This window comes from Thermobia domestica, chromosome 12 (assembly GCF_964235325.1).
Source record: "Thermobia domestica chromosome 12, izTheDome1.hap1.1, whole genome shotgun sequence".
In the NCBI taxonomy this organism is placed as follows: domain Eukaryota; kingdom Metazoa; phylum Arthropoda; class Insecta; order Zygentoma; family Lepismatidae; genus Thermobia; species Thermobia domestica.
The window spans coordinates 141,397,754-141,412,522 of NC_137465.1; the positions used below are offsets into that span (position 1 = coordinate 141,397,754).

A 14,769-nucleotide genomic window follows, 5' to 3' on the forward strand; every position below is an offset into this window, starting at 1 on the left:
TGGTAGACTTGGGAGTTTTTCAATTCAGGCTTTCAATTAAAGTATGTACATATCTCACTTGCAAAATGTAATACGTAATTTAGAAAATTCTTGATCACAGCATTAAAGGAACAATTTCTGTTGTAGAGAGCTCGCTTCTGATACAATGAATCCCCGGTTCGAACTCAGGCTACGTGAATATATTTAACGACATTGTGTTTGTTGGCTTTATTGGGGTTCACTCGTATTCTTTTCACCAATTTTTTCATAATCACATGCATTCATCAACGGTTTCCTTTACCCTACAGGCTATAATCGTAGGACATTAAATTAGAAATGTCATTTCATTTAATTACATTTTCACAATAAGATTAAATATCAACAATGAAACATTACTTATGGTAGCATATCTAAGTCGAAACTAGTAACACATATTTAAATTGTGTCAAGTCCTTTGACTTGAAAAAAAAACACACTATGCGAACTCTGAAACATTTAACAATGCACTAATAGGTATAATTAGTCGTTAATTTCTGCACGAAAGTATAAACTAATGTAAGCAAACAGAATATATATTCAAAATTTTCTTGAATGGCTAGTAACCAGATAGGATCTAACTGGATATAAGTAAGAAGATAGGACAGGAGGATAGGTATCAACAAAGCGAAAATTTCGACTCGGTAGTAAAAACGTAAATCGTACAATAAAAATTTTAATAATAATAATAATAATAATAATTTTCTTTCAGAGCACTGTATTAACCTCCCTCAAATTATGAGTGTTACGTAAGACAGAATTCATACTATAAGATTTCTTCTATTATAATATTTTTTCCTGATTTTGGCAACTTTATATATATACAGGGTGTATCAAAAAGATTCAACCACTTTGGAACGTCTGTATTTCTGAAACTAATATACATATACAAATAGTTTTTGTTTTGCATGACACTAAAACTCGAAAAGTTTTTATTGCACCTGTTCATAGGTGTTCAATGTGCCCCCTGTGAGATGCACGGCATATGTCCCTGCGGCATTCAAATTCGTCCCAAACTGCAGCTAGCATGTCTTCAGTTACAGCTTCCACAGCTGCCATTATGCGATGTCGCAGTTTATTCAATGTGCTTGGTAACGGAGGCACATAAACGGAGTCTTTTATAAACCTCCACAAGAAATAATCACATACAGTAAGGTCAGGTGACCTTGGAGACCAGCTGCATCATTTGGTCCAGTGCGACCGATCCATCGTTGTGGAATCGTTCGATTTAAAAATCCCCGCACTTTCCCATGCCAGTGTGGCGGTACCCCATCCTGTTGGTAGATGAAATCATTCGAATCAGTCTCCAACTGTGGGAAAAGATAGTACTCAAGCATATCAAGGAAGGTTATCCCCGTCACAGTGTTCTCGGCAAAGAGAAATGGACCGTACACCTTTTTTCGGGAAACTGCACAAAACACACTAACTTTTGGCGAGTCCCTCTTATGTTGTACAACTTCATGTGGGTGTTCCGTTCCCCATATTCGCACATTATGGCGGTTCACATTTCCATTCAAATGGCATGTTGCCTCGTCACTAAACACTAAGCGCTGAACAAAACTGTCGTCCTCTGCAATCTTGCCAAGAATGAAATTACAAAACTCCATACGTCGTTCTTTGTCACCTTCACAAAGAGCTTGCAGTAGCTGAATTCTGTATGGTTTCATGTGTAAACGACGACGCAACACACGCCAGACGAACATCGAGGGCATGTTGAACTGTCGAGCTGCACGACGAACGGATTTCTGCGCACTGCGTGTAAAACATTGACGGACGCGCTCCACGTCTGCGTCAGATACTCGAGGACGTCCCGGTGATGTTCCCTTACACAAACCACCTGTTGTTCGGAATTGTTCATGCCATCGTCTAATGCTCTGTGTAGTATGAGGATCCACACCATACTTAGTACGAAAGTCACGCTGAACAGTTACCACTGACTTGCACTCCGCAAAACGTAGTACACAAAACGCTTTCTGTTGTCCAGATGCCATTTTAACCAGAATCGTAGTGGGCGTTCACTCAAGCACACTGCTGCTACCTAGCGGAAACAATGTACAACTAGAGATATTCCTCTTTCCAACAGTACGTTGTTCACTCACATCTCTGAAAAGACAGGAGAAGATTCTTTATAATACAGTGAAACCTCTACTAACGGACACCTCCCGTAACGGACATATTTCGTAATCCCCAAACGCTGTAATAGGAAAAAACATATTGTCAAACCTCTCTAAAGCGGACACTCTCTAGTACGGACACGGACAGTCTTTTCTGCCTTTTATAGGTATTATTTACCTCCGTATTACGGACACTTTCTCTAGAAGCAAGTTGAAAAGTGTGTAAAAATACATTTTTAGTAATTCATACATGTGTCACCAAGGAAGCATTGTGACAACATTTGCCCCCTCAACTGTCTGCTCAGCAACCCAGATGAAGCGTCTCTGTTTAACAACACTCTTATGTCCTTTTATTTATTTATTTATTGGACACCTATTACAGGAAAAGAATATTCCCATTTACAATAGGCTTACATAATTACAAGCTTTATAAATATTGAGACACACAACAAAAAGAAAAAAGAAAATAAACATGCAATTAACATCACGAACATGAGACAACACAAGTAAGAGATATATTTGTATTAATTTCTTCAATAAGAAATGCAAATATACAAATAGAACCTAGTAAAGACTATGAAATCAGCCCTTCGTGACAAAAATGAATGAAATACAAACAGAACATAACAAAAATATAAATATCCAAAATATAAATGTTGAAATAAGATTTCTGTCAAGAAGCAGAAATGTTTTCATTCAATAGAAATGCTCTTTTAATTTCAAAATACCATAATCAATGTCAGGTTCGAACTGAAAATCTCTCTTAATCAAAAATTATATTTAAGAGTTTTTACATAGACTGAATAAGGCATAGCAAAATCTAAGTCGACATTCTCCTGTATCAGCTTGTTGTATAATCGACAAATTCTCGTAATAGGTGAGTTTAAATGTGCCATAGTTTGAGACCTGTTGCAGACAAAAGGTAATCGATTTCTTAATTTTTTAGATTTTATATTAAAATTCAATAGCTTTAGGCACTCTGAACTGTCGACAATTCTGTTCACTAATTTGTAGAGGAAAATTAGCTGCGAGTGCTCATGTCTAGTTGCCAATGAGCTACAACCAAAAATACTCAGAAGAGATTTGTACGATACCTTTGCTTCATAAGAATTAATATTAAAAACCTTATAATACAGATATCTCAAAAATTTATTTTGGATACGTTCAACCTTGTTAATATAGTTTTTGTAATAAGGAGCCCAGACTATAGAAGCGTGATCAAGTCTACTTCTAATAAGGGTATTAAATATAGTTATTAAAGCATCCACATTGTGGAAGTCTCTGGTGTTCCTCATTACAAATCCCAAAAGCTTAAAAGCCTCATTACATACTTTCTCAATATGTACATTAAAAGACATCCTATTATTGATTATAATTCCCAAATCATTTACCTCTTGGCATCTTTTGATATTTAAGTTATTAATCTTATAATCAAAATAAGTGGGATTATTTTTTCTTGAAAAGGTTATTGCAGTACATTTATTGATATTGAAATGCAGTTTATTTTTAAGACTCCAGTTATAACAGCTATTTAAATCATCTTGAAGCTTCCAAACATCATTAGGTTCTCTTATTTGTCTATACAGTTTCATATCATCTGCGTACAATAAGCAATTTGAATTTTTGAGAACAGACGGCAAATCATTGATAAATAATACAAAAAATAAAGGTCCTAAGTTAGATCCTTGTGGCACACCTGAGTAAACATCAAATAAAGTAGATCTTTGATTATTGAACACCACATATTGTTTCTGTCTTTTAGGTAAGATGAAATCAATAGAAGCAATTGTTCCGAAAATCCAAAACTAGACAACTTCATAATTAATATATCGTGATCCAATTTGTCGAAAGCTTTTGAAAAATCTGTATAAATTGTATCAACTGAATTATTATTATTGAGAGAATCTGATATATACTGAACGAAAGTAACAAGATTTGTAACTGTTGATCTCCTGGGATAAAAACCATGTTGATAAATTGATATATATGGTTTAACATGATTAAAAATTTTATTATAAAGGATGTGTTCAAAAACTTTAGCTACTGTAGAAATTAATGAGATTGGTCTATAATTTTCTATTGCTGTAGGATTTCCCTTCTTTAATATAGGACGGACTTTGCTAATTTTCCAAACATCAGGATAGAGAGAAGTTTTTAATATGAGATTATAGATGTGACATAGAGGTATCTTCAGAACTTCCCCACATCCCTTAACAATGTACGAAGGAATTAAATCAGGACCAGAGGATTTAGACGATTTTAACTTTTTAATGGCATTCACATAATCTTGTTCAGTAATGGAATTGATCACAAGACAGTTATTAACATTTAGGATGGGAGAATAATACCCATTATAATTTGGACGACATGGAGAGTAAACGCTTTTGAAATATTGAGCAAAATTATTGGCAATGGCAGAATCAGAAGTAAGTATTTGATTGTTATATACCATATGACTGACTTCTAAATTTTCTAATTTGAATATTTTCTTCTTGGGCACATTACTATCGATAATAACATTTAAAATATTATAAAAGTAATTCACTGCTAGATTAACATCTTTTATAGCAAGTAACTCTGACCAGTTTTGTTGCCTTAAAGAACTATATAAATTAAGGAAATTAGCTTTACTAAAATTATATGCAATACTAGTAGTATGTTGGATACGCGAAATAGTGTTATTAAGGTACAGTTGACAATGTAATGAGGGATGATGTTTATCTTCTTCTAATAAGGGATACATATTTCTAGATACGTTAACTTCCAACTCAACACTAGAGAGAACTAAGTCAAGAGTTTTACCATACGCATTCTTTACTGAGTTCATTGATCTTAAATTATGAAATGAGATAAAGTTTGCCAAGGACTTACAGATAACGTCACCATCTAACAAATCAAACGAGCAGTCTATAATTGAAGGAATATTAAAATCACCAACTATAACAATATTATGAAATTGTATATCAACTATTTGTTCAATTTTTTCAAAGAATTCAAGATATTTTTCCACTTTAGTATTCGGTGGAAAGTATACAACAATGACATAAATATGCTTAGTTGCTATTTTAACTTTTATACATGATGCTTCAACATAATTTATAACAATTGGAATTTCAGTAATACTATAGTTCTTTAAAATTGCTATAAGTGCACCTCCTCCATCTTTGTGAGTTCTATCATATCTAAATACATTATACCTTTCATCAATAAATTCATTATTATATATACCGTCACACAACCAAGTTTCGGTCAAAAGTATAATGTCGAAATTAGTAGCTGCAATACCCGTGTACAGTTTATGTAATTTGGTTCGAATACCCCTAACATTTTGATAATTTAAAAATAACGTCTGATCATTGCTGTTCATATTTTACGTTAAACTTCTGACTTCATCAATAGTAGTGAGGGTATATACAAAGGAGTCATCAGCCTTTTTCCTTAATTTGATATTACCCGCATAGTCAACCCAGAGGAAAGCAAAGTTTTTCTCTCTCTTAACTTTCCTGGCCTCACTAAAGATTATTCTACGGTGCAATGTTAAACTCTGGTTGACATAAATAGTCCCACCCACTGACAGACCCAGATCTTTACAACTGAGATTTCTTTTCACTTTTCTTTTTGCAATAAATTTATCCTTATCTAATCTCCTAACAAATCTAACAATAATACCTGGTTCTGGTTGGCTGGTTGGCTGGGAGATTTCTTCAACCTATGACACACATCTATCATATCATTGGTAACACTTATGTCCAATGCTGTACCTACTCTCTTAATTATATTATTAACATCTTCATTTGGTAAGACAGGTATACCTTGTATTTCAATTGTGTTCCTTCTACTATACTGGTCCAATTCATCTACTTGAACTTTTAATTTGTCAATTTGTTTTTTTAACGATAGATTTTGATTCTTTAATTCGTCAATTGTATTCATGCATTTATTCAATTCCTCAGTTTGATATTTGATGAGGTTACAATTCTCGTCAAGTTTTTCATGGATGGTGTTTAAGGAAGCACCTAACTCATCCTCCAGTCTTTTATTAGAGCCTTTAATTTCGTCGACTTCCTTTTTGATTGATAGTAACAAATTGTGTACTTCAGACAAAGTGGGGAGTTTTTCAGCCTTATCCACAGAACTGTCACCAGACATGGATTTCCGTCGGGCCTTCTCACAATCTTTACATCGCCATGCATTATCTGAGGATTTAAGAAATTTCACATCATCTTCCTTCAAGTCAACACAAGCACTGTGATAAATATTGCTGCACTCCTTACACTGAATTTTTGAATTTACATCTAGTCTAGACACTGATTTCGAACATTTACCGCAGATTCCCATGATGTACCACTCAAGAGAAAAAGAAGAAAAAAAGCAAAAACGATGTGCGCCCGAATAATGTGCTCCCAAATTCTTCTATTATTTAAATGATTGGTTTTCTGACAAGTAAGAAACTAACTTTTTTAATATTTGTAAATATGCCAATTATGTGATACGTATTTTTCACCAGTTTTTAATGTCACTACTTGAATTCAAAGTTTTTGCTTGCATATGATGTGGTACTACGCACTTGTGAAAATTACCAAGAGTGAGTTAGCAATGCTGAATAGTTTGTTTACATTCGATGCTAGAGTATCACGCAAACTGATAAATGGATTTTATAATGACCAGTGAAATAAAATGACTGTATACCATATCTGTCGATGGCACTGGTACTTACTTGTCAATGCAGATACAACAGCTGTCTCTCACATGCAGAAAAACCACTGAATCACATCATTTAAACTGGAGCACATTTACAGTCACATACTCACAAGGGTTGCAAACTCACTATGCATCTCACTCCCACTCAAACTGTTTTAGACACAAAAGTGATTCACAGTTGCCTGCCGTTTGGGATGAGACTGTATGCTATTGTCCCGTTGGAATCTCTAATCAACCAGAAGACAAGTTTAGTATTTTTTGCCCACAGGTATGCATATTGTCTCAAAAAGGACACTTCTGGACTGCAATTAACCCACAAATTAAAGCGACATACTGAAAACGTACAAAATAGTGATAAGTGTAAAATGCAGAGAGCTAAACATCTTATTTCCATGTTGTGCCTCGAACATAGAGTATTGGATGGCGGAGAATAATGCAGGTACAGTAACATTTCTGTAATATTCGTAAATACATGATTCATGCAAAAATATTTTTTCTAATTGAATATTACTTTGTTTACTAACTGACGTATGAAAATATTGAAACCTCTTTAAGGCGAACACCTCTCTATAGCGGACAATTTTTGATTCCCCACGGCTGTCCGCTTTAGAGAGGTTTCACTGTATATATATATATATATATATATATATATATATATATATATATATATATATATATATATATATAAGAATTTCTTTCGTCCAATAAAATCTATCGCTGCAACAAATGTCATACTTTTTAGCGGGACACAACTTTGTTTATGTCGATTTTCTTGAAAACTACACATGAGAAGTTACCCTAGAGAACGTTATATTATTTTAGTTTGATGTGATCTATCGAGTGACATATTTCTTATTTTTGAACAATATTTAATTAAACAGAAATTAAGATTACGTGTTGACGATTTCAGGTAATTAAAAACTACTGAGTATTTTCTGCATGTGATGGCGTGTGTCCTAAATCTCAGGCTAGTATAAGTCGTAGGTCATGTTTAACGTTATTTGACAGCTGACAGTTGAAACTGGTAGATGTCCAAAAAAATGTTGGAATATTTATAATACTCAGACGTCTGGTATTGTGTCTTGTGAGTGAACTTTCCGCAAAACTGCAATGCATTTTACAATTTATATCGATAAAGATGCAAATGCTACGCACGTCTGTGAAAAAATTTGAGCTGTTTATGGGCAAAATATAAGGGACGATCAACTGAAACACGTTCAGTGGTCATAAATCATTAAATAAATGTTATTTCGAGCGGAACCTTGTACACTATCTAGAAGCGACTATGGTTAGCGTGCAGTAAAAATATTGTTCAGAAGAAGTCACCGTGAGCGTTGAGACACTTGTCCCACTGTGTCACTAACTTAAAAATGCCGTCCATATAAAATTTGGACGGCTGACTATCAAACCAATCACGCACAGCGTACTGAACCTCAGCATCAGACTGAAATCTCTTAACTTCTTTACAGGCCCAAAGATAGGAAAGTCACATGGTGAAAGGTCAGGGCTGTAGGGCGGGTGTCGCACCATTTCTCACTTGAATCGTTGAAACAAATCCTGCACAGGACGGGGATAATCAGTGGTTTGTTCACGCCCCTTCCAAAATATTCTGGCCCAGTCCAACACTGTTGTTTTGGAGACGCATGCATCACCATACACGTCTTTCATACGCCAGAACACTTCAGCGGTTGACAACCTTCGGCACTCAGAAACTGGATGACGGCATGTTGGTCCTGTTTGGATGGATTGGAGATCTTGAACGCCATCTTTCACTTGTTATACCTCCAAAACGGAAACACGTATCAACAACATTCCTACACCCAACACACAAGGACTTTAGCCATTACACACTATTAAACAAACAATATCCTCTTACACACTATACCAATAATACATGGAACGAACGGGTTTCAGTTGATCGCCCCTTATACGTTATCACAGCCAAAGCCAAATGATGGAACAGTCGCTTTCGTTCTTGAAATTTTGATTTCCAAGATGTTCATCGCAGAGCGCGACCAATCTTAATGAAAGTACATGATATTCTGACAAACGTACAACAAGGTCAGCATGTAAGCAATCCTCACATAGCTAATGACCTAAACATTCGTCACTAAACTGTGTTAAGCCATTTGGAGAAAGTTGGCTACAAAAAGAAACTCGAAGTTTAGATGTCACGTGATCTGACTTAAAAACATTTACCCAATCGAAGTTCTATTTGCGACTCTACGTAAACAACTCGAGCCATTTCTGAAACGGTTAATAACGCGTGATGAAAAATTTAACATACGACAACATTGTGCGAAAAAGATCGTGGTCGAAGCGATGAGAAGCTCCATAGTCTGTGGCAAAGCCTGCTTTGATGCCCAGGAGGTTTATGCTGTGCTTTTGGTGAAACTGGAACGGCATCGTGCGCCACGAGATGCTGCGGCTAGGTAGAGCACTAGACTCGGACCTGTACTGTCGACAATTACCGCGAGTGACCTAACAATTCAAAATTGCCGAACTGCTCAACAAAAAGGGTGCTGTATATAACGATAACAACGCCAGACCACATATATTTCTATTGGCTGGGAGGTTTTAATGCATCCACTGTATAAACCGAACCTGACACCACAAGACTTATCAGCCAAAAGAGGCCTGTGAAAACCATGTCACAATTGTTTGACCACAGAAACTACAGAAATTCTGCAGCAATGGGATTATAAATGTTGCCGGAAAACAAAATGGAGCATATGTTGTTCCATCATGTTGTTTGACCTCTAAAAGCTCAATACTTGGTCAGACAACCTGATAATTTTATATTGTATCTTATTAACCATACAATATACTGTTCTCCTGCTAATATCACTGAGGGATTTAATAAAGGTATATATTTCATTATCAGTGTCACCTCAATAAGTGTCATGATTTATGTACAGCATCAACTTTTAGGTTTACAAAAGAATTAATAATTCTCGATCTTTTGGAAACCTACGCTTTAGGCAGTGTTGCCAATTTGGGGGGAAAGTCGCTAAATCTAGGGGATTCGCCTTCCAGGATAGCGACAAAAAATAATTTTTCCGATTAGCGACTTTCTTGGTGATTTTGGAATGACGATTTGGCGACTTACTTACAAATCTAGCGACTTTTGTGCTGCAAACAACTTGTCCTAAAATAAGTAATATTAGCTCGAATCAGTTCAGATATATGCTTATTTTCCTTTTGCTTATTTGAATCAGTGCAGGTGTTGACGAGCTGGAAGAGTACATAACACTTATCTCTATATCCCCGCTTTGATTACTGTCATCTCTTACGTTCTAACGGGGATCAACTCCATCTTTTAATGTCCTTTAGTTTACAGAGCTTCGGTTTAGAGGCATAAATAATACATTACCGTTAGCAAACCGATTATCTGTACACTGTAAAAAAATCGTTGTGTTATTCCATTCCTATGTGTTAACACGATTGCGTTAAAATATAACACAAACAGGTGGTTGGAACAACTCACTCTTTATTTGGAGTTGTGTGTCAAATGCCGGTAGTTGAAATGATACACAGCTTGTGTGTTAAATTAACACAAGTGTAGAATCTTCGGTGTTATTTTCTGCGTGATTATCAAATATGTTGGGCATCTAATTATAAAGGCTTATGTACTGAAGCTACAAACAAACACAATAGAAAGAAATACTTAAACAAATCCAGGTATTCGCAACATTTCAACATTCAAACCGCACGATGTGTTCTCAATTGTTTTATATAATGTTTCTGAAGAAATATGTCAACACCGAGAAACAACACCGTATTACTGTGTCACTTCTACACTGCACTGATTTCACCAGTCAACATCGAGAATTGTGTTTCAAACATGGCAGAAAACCAGTAGAAACACGATTAAGAGGCAAACATATTATAAGGATATAGGTAAGAGTTTCCTATCATTCTTGAACAAGATGTTCGTGAAGGTTGTGTTTCGCACCATCAGGAAATACCTCACAATAAATGTTGGGGAGAACGAAAAAAAATGAAGATTTTCAAAATGAAGTGTTCTGTAGTTTACTATTCTTATTTTAAAATTAGAATCTTCGGTAAGCGTAAGCATGCACATCACAAAGTTTTCCAACACAGAAAAGTGGTTCCATCAACACCGCACACGGAGTTATTTCAACACCGAAATAGGTGTCGTAGTAACACAGAACTGCAGTCGAACTAACACCAAAAACGGTGTTAATCTGGTGGTCTGACCTTGAATTTTAACACAGGGAGTGTTGATTTAACACCAAAACGATGGTACTTATACGGCTTTGACCTTGAATTATGACACAGATTGTGTGTTGAAATAACACAGAGAGTGTGTTATATTAATACTTGACATAGTGTTATATTAACACAAAATAATTGACACACTACACACTGTATTACTTTTTCGTGTTGGTGCAACACCGCCACGAGTAACATTCAACACTTTTCCCCACACTACCGACCCTCACATCGTGTCGAATCAACACTGAAAGTACTAACACAGATCCAAATTTAACACCACTCAACACTGGTTGTGTTAAAAACGTAACACACACCCTGTGTTAAACGTCAACACTACGGGGTCTGTGTTGAATTAACACCGCATACTGGTAGTCACGCTGGAACCTCTGCCCTGTGATAAAATTGAGTTGAATTAACACAACTATTTTTTACTGTGTAGAAGCGTGACTAGAAGTGAAGTATGTAAGATTTTTTCTAGATCTTTAATTTTGTTCGTTTTTCTAAACTCATTTTTGATTTCGTTGAAAAAAAAAAATTGACCATAAAGTTAAAAATATATAAAAGTGAAATTAATGTTAGGTGATCAAAAGTATCCGGACACCTGGCTGAAAATGATTTACAAGTTCGTGGCACCCTCCATCGGTACTGCTGGAATTCAATATGGTGTTGGCCCACCTTAGCCTTCATGATAGCTTCCACTCTCGCAGGCATACTTTCAATCAGGTGCTGGAAGGTTTCTTGGGGAATGGCAGCCCATTCTTCACAGAGTGCTGAACTGACGAGAGGTATCGATGTAGGTCGGTGAGGTTTGGCACGAAGTCGGCGTTCCAAAACATCCCAAAGGTGTTCTATAGGATTCAAATCAGGACTCTGTGCAGGCCAGTCCATTACAGGGGTGTTATGGTCGTGTAACCACTCCGCCACAGGCCGTGCAGTATGAATAGGTGCTCGATCTTGTTGAAAGATGCAATCACCATCCCTGAATTGCTCTTCAACGGTGGGAAGCAAGAAGGTGATGAAAACATCAATGTAGCCCTGCGATGTGAGAGTGCCATGCAAAACAACAAGAGGTGCAAGCCCCCTCCAAGAAAAACACGACCACACCATAACATCACCACCTCCGAATTTTACTGTTGGCACTACACACGCTGACAGATGACGTTCACCGAGCATTCGCCATACCCACACTCTGCCATCGGATCGCTACATTGTGTACCGTGATTCGTTACTCCACACAACGTTTTTTCCACTGTTCAATCTTCCAAGGTTTACGCTCCTTACACCAATCGACGCGTCGTTTAGCATTTACCTGTGTGATGTGTGGCTTATAAGCAGCCGCTCGACCATGAAATCCAAGTTTTCTCCCCTCACGTCTGTCATAGTACTTGGAGTGGATTCTGATGCAGTTTGGAATTCCTGTGTGATGGTATGGATAGATGTCTGCCTATTACACTTTACGACCCTCTTCAACTGTCGGCGGTCTCTGTCAGTCAACAGGCGAGGTCGGCCTGTATGCTTTTGTGCAGTAAGTGTCCCTTCACGTTTCCACTTCACTATCACATCAGGCACAGTGGACCTAGGGATGTTTAGGAGTATGGAAATCTCGCGTACAGATTTCTGACACAAGTGGCACCCAATCACCTGACCACGTTCTAAGTCCGTGATTTCCGCGGAGCGCCCCATCCTGCTTTCTCACGATGTCTAATGACTACTGAGGTCGCTGATAATGAGTACCTGGCAGTAAGTGGCAGAACAATGCATCTAATATGAAAAACGTATGTTTTTGGGTATATATATGGGTGTATATATAGAGGCAAAATTCCACGAATTTTTTTTAGCGACTTTTCACCCAAAATTGGAGTCATTTCATCTCCTGTTTAGCGACTTTTTGTATCAACTTGTTAGCAACACTGGCTTTAGGTTTTATACTCATATCATTTTAATCAGTCAATAAGTAAGATCCATCGATTAATATACAGTATCTCATCTTTGGACTTTCTTCCCCATCAACAACATTAAACGCTAATATTCTACCAAACAACAAGAGCATAAGGTTTTAAGGAAAAAAATAATCATTTATTTTAAACGTAATTAACCAATATAATAGTTTATTACTTGAAGATTTTTCTTCCTAGATGTGTATGGACGGAGGGGAAGACGAGTACAAGACACGTCTAAGCTTGCGAGCCAGGCTCTTGGGCTCTATAAATGAGTACTAGCGCTATAAGTGGATAGCGACCCAAAGCCGAACGCAAGCTTTTTTTTAAAAGCAAACACAAGAACTCCATTGATGATAGTGAATCCTGAATATATATATATATATATATATATATATATATATATATATATATATATATATATATATATATATATATATATATATATATATATAAAATCAAATTTAATCAGCTGTGTCTATACCTTTCTACAAATGTTTGGTCTGTACTCAAGGGCGCCGATTTCTCTAAATTTCGGGGGGGAGGGGCATTCAGATGCAAAAAGCATATATGAGGATTTTAAGACAAATTGCATTCAAACTATGCCAACTACTGTAAATTTACAAATACAACGAGGAGTCCCACATGAGCTTTGGGAGGCTCGGTAGAAATCACTTGATTACTGTTAGTAATTATGTGCTAGTACAACTTGAAGAATAGAGAAGTAAAAAAAAGGAAAAAAACAAAGCTTAGTATATGAATTCAAAACTTAGTATTTTTAACAAGAATTTACCATGATTATTAATGAAGAGCGTAACTTATCTATATTGGTTTCAAAAAGTATATTTTGAATCCTCAAAAACAATTAACGTTGGTGGAACAAGGCGGTCCTCTAACCACATGAAGCTTTATGAAGATTATACTAATCTATTTGGATCTGTAGTACAATTATTTTCACTTCCTCGACTCCCTCACCTAAATACTTTACTATCTCGACTCCCTCGAGTGATTATTTTTACTCCCTCGATTCCCTCAAGTGATTAATTTTACTCCCTCGACTCCCTCGAGTGAATATTTTTACTCCCTAGACTTTCTCGAGTAATTATTTTTACTCCCTCGAGTCAATATTTTGACTCCCTAGAGTGGATATTTTTACTCCCTCGACTCCTTCGAGTGATTATTTTTACTCCCTTAAGTGAATATTTTTACTCCCTCGACTCCCCCGAGTCAATATTTTTATTCCCTCGAGTGAATATTTTTACTCCCTCGACTCCCTCGAGTAAAATTTTTACTTCCTCGACTCGCTCGAGTGTATATTTTTGCTCCCTCGACTCCCTGGAGTAAATATTTTTAATCCCTCGACTCCCTCGAGTGAATATTTTTTACTCTCTCGACTCCCTCGAGTGAATATTTTTTTACTCTCTCGACTTCCTTGAGTGAACATTTTTACTCCGACTCCCTCAAGTGAATATTTTTACTCCTTCGACTCCCTTCAGTGAATATTTTTACTCCCTCGAGTGAATATTTTTACCCCCTCGACTCCCTCGAGTGAATATTTTTACTTCCTCGACTCCCTCGAGTGAATATTTTTACTAACTCGAGTGAATATTTTTACTCCCTAGACTCCCTCGAGTGATTATTTATACTCCCTCGACTGCTTCGAGTGGTTATTTTTACTCCTTCAACTCCCTCAAGCGATCATTTTTACTCCTTTGAGTGAATATTTTTACTGCCTCGACTCACTCGAATGAATATTTTTACTC

At 36.4% G+C, this 14,769-nt stretch overlaps 1 protein-coding gene across 2 annotated transcripts in view; it reads right to left on the reverse strand.

Moving 5' to 3' along the window:
* ATP8B (ATPase phospholipid transporting 8B) overlaps positions 1 to 14,769 on the reverse strand; it is a 568,064-nt gene that overhangs the window by 462,419 nt on the left and 90,876 nt on the right. The window lies entirely within an intron of this gene.